A 6,046-nucleotide genomic window follows, 5' to 3' on the forward strand; every position below is an offset into this window, starting at 1 on the left:
GTCGTTTATATCTAGATTGTTGTTATCGCAAAAATGTATATATAGCGTTTTATAAGCTCGAAATGTGGACGTTGGTTCCTTTTTTGATGACGCTTACACCCAAGGTTGGGTCAGACGAATAATAATCTGTGGTAGATGGCAATGTATTGTAGCCGGTCAACACAGAAACAAAGAAAACGCTTTAATTCGTGTATATCTAACTGGAATTCGGTATTGATTTTAAATCAAGCGTATTTGATCATACTCTCAAGAATAAACTGAAGCACTTCGTTATCAAAGAATGATGAAAACACTTGGAAAGCAAGACTTCAGCACATTCAGCAGTTCAGGAACGTAACAGTTTACTGTAGTTTTGATTTTTGGCTGGTGGTGCATTTGAAATAGATATTCGCAAGGTATTACGACTCACACCAGAGGATGTCGAAGGCTGATTCCAGTCAAGTCGTGATATGCCATCAAATGATCGTCATTATGCTCTTTGTCAGTCTGTTTAAAAATATCGGAAATCTGCAGACTAACTATTATTTTTAATAAAAATCACCAATAAAAACTCAACAAAACCGTATTATTTGAAGGGAAGCTAACCAAAAACGTATGTAAACACTGTCACAGCTAACCTCCAAACGTTGCGCGCAGGCATCACCTGATTTCAGTGACATCCAGCGGTCATCTTATGCATATAATACTATGTTGAAACAGTTTTGTCAACTATTTCATCTTTTGATAACAATATGTGATTCACACATGTTTTATTTTTTTTCCGTTTTAAATTTTATTTTATTTTTTCAAAATGGGTCTATTTTCAGGGTTTTAGTAAAAAAATAATTAAAAATTGAATAATCAATAAAATTTATTAAATTATGTTAATTATTGAAAGCTAACATACCAATCTGTAAATGGTGCATAATAATTTGGTGGAATTAAGCTTTATTCACAGTGAAAACAAATCATACTTTTCATCAATTTTTGTGATGCCTATAGACATTGTCATGGAGGTAATGGGTTAACAGCGATTCTATATCTCTATGATGACAACCAAAAAGTGGTTAATCGTAAAGTTAATGACAGTTCCTTACCCTGTAGAACCAAAATCGCCCTTCAGCGCTCTCCAAGCGTTTAATGTTCATTTTGCCGCGTTCATTGTTTATAAATATTATTATTTATAAACAAAGAACTCGTCGAGGTCAAGCATCCTAGTAATTACCCATTCGTTCCTCACCTACTTGTATTATAAATTTGAGGATAGTCAGTGATAGTCAAGCCAACGCGGGAAAAAAGTATTGTTACCTAAAACAGCGCGCAGCGGCAAATTACTCACTGAGCGACCAATCACGTATAATAATTGTATTTACTTATTTACACACACATAAGAATGTTGAAATGGTTTTAACTTTGTATTGTGTTTGCGCTTTCTTTGATGTAATTTTAATGTTGTAATAATTATTTCGTATGTTGTAATTCATTTCCTTCTGTTTTTTTAGATTAAAAAAAATCGCATACATTTCACCCTTTTTTGGACCACAAAGTTACTATACAAAGATATTAGAAGAACGAGATGTGCTATGAGCAGTTCGTACTGAGTGGAATTGTTTTGCCGAGTGTCGCCGGTTTTGTTTACCAATACTACTGCACACCTTCGCTTGCGCTAAGGTATCCGCACTAATACATAGAACAGATTTCTGTGCGTACACGTCCCGATACCGTTCAAAGTACCCTAATTAGGTAGTACTCCGGCTACGGTCCGGCGGCCAACATAGCATATCTCGTTCTTCTAATATCTTTGTTACTATACAACAAACACTGTATTTACATGTGTCAAGACTGTTTCGCTAAAACATATGATGGAGATAGTGAAAACTTATAAATTTGTGTTCATTTTTAGCTATTTTGTAAATTTTACTTACGTTTACGTAAAAAATGATGTGAAAAGTAAGCAATTTTTCCCTCATATGATTAAAAGCCAAATATTACAGGGACTAATCATTTTACTTGAAAATAAACGTTTATGTTTTATTTTGATCGTTTTATAAACATCATAAGTGTGTTTAATTTTCCAAAAAAATATTTTAATATGAGCTGCAAAATACTCCCCACGCGACTACTCACGCTTCACTAAAAGCCGGTATTATTCTAGGGTTAAAGATGATAATGACAGCAATTGGAAAATAGTAAATGAAATTATACACTAAGTAATTTGTTTTCAATTCATGGATTGAATTTCATTTTAACGATTGAATGTTTATATATATATATATATACATATATGTAACACTGAATGTTCATAACTGAACGTTTCTAATCGTATACCGAGAATATTATGCAAACTAGTTAGCCTTACTGGAAGAACTTCCTTCTCAATAAGGAAATAATTTCAATATTTACGGCTTTGTTCGGTAAAGTTCAGAAAACCTTTTAAATTTCCGGGTGACTACTTAGTGTGCTAGTCGCTTGCAGTAATAATCGACTTACATATAAGTTATTCCCCCATAATCTGTGCTGGATAAGATTTTCAATATTGCAAGTTGAAAACTTTTCTCTTCTCCATTGTGAACGGCGATGCCATTATTTTATTTACAGGGTTTGGATTTTTCACTCGGTAAAATTCAAAATATTAATTTCTAATGTGAAGTATTCTTATTTGAACAATTTAACAGACACATCATTTTAAATGGTGTTTTGTATTGAAAAAAAACTGGGGAATCTTCTGATAGTATTAATACCCTTGCGTCTGGACGATGTAGGCCCTCTGATTGGTCAAATTAAAATTGTCTGTTTCGGTTAAATTCCGCTAACTTGAAAATTAAGACACGATTTCATACTAAAATAAGATCACCAGATTTCTTCAAAAGCATCGTTTCTGCTCATATAATTTTTGGACAATATCGAAGAAAATATGTTTTAGAAAGTTCACAATCCATTGGATTAATTAAATTACAGTAAAAATTATCCACAATTACGTTTTATATATTTGACGTCTGTCAAGATTGTAAAATTAGCCAACAAATCTCTAATCTGACATGTATAATAAAACAATCATTTTGCCAGGTATATAATATATATTAAGGTATTATTCAAAATCGCTGGACAAGGATAATACGAAATATTTTTTAATAAGACCTACGGATTTACCTTAACTCTTTGAAGTACTGTGGTTTCAAAATTCGGCCACCTTGAAAATAAATAATTATGCTAAAACGGCCATCCATTGACAAGTTTTTTAAATGCCATGTGAGACATAGATTCTCTACTATTTAGTTTCCAATAGCGATAATAGGTGGCTTTGTACGGTTTGGTTATGTGTTTGACAATTGCCAGCGAATTGTGGTTTTTTGTGATCTCCGACTTTAAAGTGAAATATAACGGTATGTATTTCGAATTTTTGTCCATTTCTTATGAATTCTAGTGCCCTTGTATTTCATTTGTTGAGTTATCAATAAGAAATGTCTATAAATATAGTATTTTTTTGTAAAATCGAAATTTTTTGGTGGTTTTGCTTTTCGACCACCGTACTTGAGGTAATTTTTTTAGTCTTACAACATGGTTATTCTGATTTTATAATTTTACAGATACACCATGCCGAAGAAAGGTCTTCGCCAAGAAGAAATCGCAGGAATACTTTTAGAAGAGATACCTTCTGATGATGACAGTTGTTATGGGTGCTCAGACAATGAGGAAGAGGATCTACAGGAGGAGCATCTAGCAAATGTCACAGTTAGCGCCTCTTCGGACGATGATGATGATGAACTGCCTCTATCTTGTGTGAGGAATCAAATCCCGGCGTCTTCTTCATCTACCACACTCGATCACCCTATAGCAGGCACATCCAGCCCTTCTGGTTCACAATCACCATCTACTTTTGATGTTCATCTTTCGCGTACGCGTAACCGACCAGTATCGTCTTCTCCATCTGCCCAGTATAGTCCTAATATCTCAATGTCCGTTTTGTCATCCACCGCTGCTGTTCCAGGCACAACTGCATCTACACCTGTCATACCTGCGATTATAGTCGTGCCTAAATGGAGCCGTACGTTCAATACCGCCCTCCCTGGTGAATTCCGTGAAGAAACAGGACTACATAATGACTTTCTTACGATGGAAAATCCCACACCTTTGGAAATTTTTCTGAAATTTTGGACTCCTAGTTTGATTGAAAATATCTGCTTCCAGACCAATCTATACGCACAACAAGTCGGAAAAAATCACCAACCCACAACCGTTCAGGAAATTAAAAAATTCATTGCACTAAATTTAGTAATGGGAATTAAAAAATCCCCCAGTTATAGAGACTATTGGTCATCGTCCCCTGATTTACACGACCCCTATATTTCAAGATTTATGACAGTCCATAGGTTTGGCTGGCTGTTGTCAAACCTTCATCTCAACGACAATTCATTGATGCCTGCTAGAGGTCAACTTAATTTCGATAAATTATATAAAATAAGGCCTTTGTTGAACTGCTTGTCAGACACCTTTGATCGAAATTACAAGCCATCACCTACTTTGGCAATTGACGAGAGCATGGTCAAATTCAAAGGCCGCAGCACATTGAAGCAATACATGCCTAAAAACCCATTAAAAGAGGCTATAAGATCTGGATGATGTGTGCAGAAAATGGATACAACTTAAAATTTGAAATATACACAGGAAAAATTGGTGACTACGCTGAGTCTAACTTAGGGCCAAGAGTTGTCTTAAATTTTTGTCAATCTATTCAAGGTCGTAACTACACAGTTTACTTTGATAATTATTTTAATTGCTACCCCCTACAAAAACAGCTGAAAGATATGAATATTCGCTCATGTGGAACTGTCCAATCAACCAGAAAATATTTGCCTAAGATGAAGGATGATAAAAACCTAAAAAGAGGTGAATATGACTGATACGTGAGTGATACAGGAATTTCCATGATAAAATGGAGAGATAGAAGAGCTGTACACCTCCTTTCAAACTTTCACAACCCAAAGGATGCCATGCATGTCAACCGTAAAGAAAAAACTGGTGAGATCACAAGGGTGCCATGTCCGTTGGCTCTAAATAATTATAACAACTGCATGAATTATGTGGACAAGTTTGATCAAAAGAAGGCGGTTTACTCGATAAACAGAAAGTCTAAAAAATGGTGGCATCGTTTATTTTTCCACTTTTTAGATGCAACAATTGTAAATTCTTACATTGTTTACACAGAGCTCTGCAAGTTGGGTAAGGCTGACAAAGACAATCCATTGAGGCTCAAAGATTTCAGGAGGCAAGTTTACAGAGGACTTTTGGCTGAAGAGGAGCTGAAATGCACCAAAAAGCGTGGGTCCACATCGGAGGTGTTGGAAATTAAGAGACATAAGCCTTACGTGGACCCTGAAATACGTCAGAAAAATAGCGCCCACCGGCCAGAACATACAACTTCACGTCGTTGTGCGAATTGTAGTACAAAAGACAGGCCCATACGTTCCAACTGGATATGTTGTGTTTGCAAAGTACCCCTTTGTGTAAAAAAAGATAAAAACTGTTTTGAAAATTTCCACAATTAGTCATATAAAATGGCCTTTTTTATTTCTAATAAACTTTTGATTTGAACCTAATATTTTTTTCCCATGTGTACTGTGGTATAAAATTTTGACCACCTCATTCCTGAAAAGCCTTCAGTCCAATTTTTTTTCCTCGTTATTATAAGTTACATCAATTGATTAAAAAAAAAAAAAGTAAAAAAATAAGAAAAAAAAGTTCGTACCTCAAGGAGTTAATTAATATAAAAGGAATCAGGAGAGGCATTTGGGAATTTGTTAATTTTAGCATTTTAATTTTTAATTACGTAAAATTAAAATTAGCTTTCGTTGTATTGGATGACAGCCGGAATAATTTCTATTGATGACATTTTCTTTTTTTGGTATTCCTGATATGAGTGGCTAGAATTTTTACCATTTACTCTATGCAAATACTAGGTAGGTGGTACTATTTTAGCCAAGCTCGAAAAATAAAATAAAGATATAAGACCGGTCAGTGGTTGAGTGGGCATAGCGCTTGGGTCTCACCCGAGCGTCGCGTGTTCGAT

At 34.8% G+C, this 6,046-nt stretch overlaps 1 long non-coding RNA gene across 1 annotated transcript; it reads left to right on the forward strand.

The window, feature by feature from the left end:
* Window positions 1-3,312: 3,312 nt before the first annotated feature.
* On the forward strand, window positions 3,313-3,886 carry LOC149424864 (uncharacterized). Its single transcript, XR_016305651.1, has 2 exons — window positions 3,313-3,362; window positions 3,567-3,886. It is a non-coding gene; the product is annotated as an uncharacterized LOC149424864 (long non-coding RNA).
* The last annotated feature ends 2,160 nt before the right edge of the window (window positions 3,887-6,046 follow it).

Source organism: Hesperophylax consimilis, chromosome 3 (assembly GCF_061612785.1).
Source record: "Hesperophylax consimilis isolate HC1 chromosome 3, BYU_Hcon_1.0, whole genome shotgun sequence".
Classification (NCBI taxonomy): domain Eukaryota; kingdom Metazoa; phylum Arthropoda; class Insecta; order Trichoptera; family Limnephilidae; genus Hesperophylax; species Hesperophylax consimilis.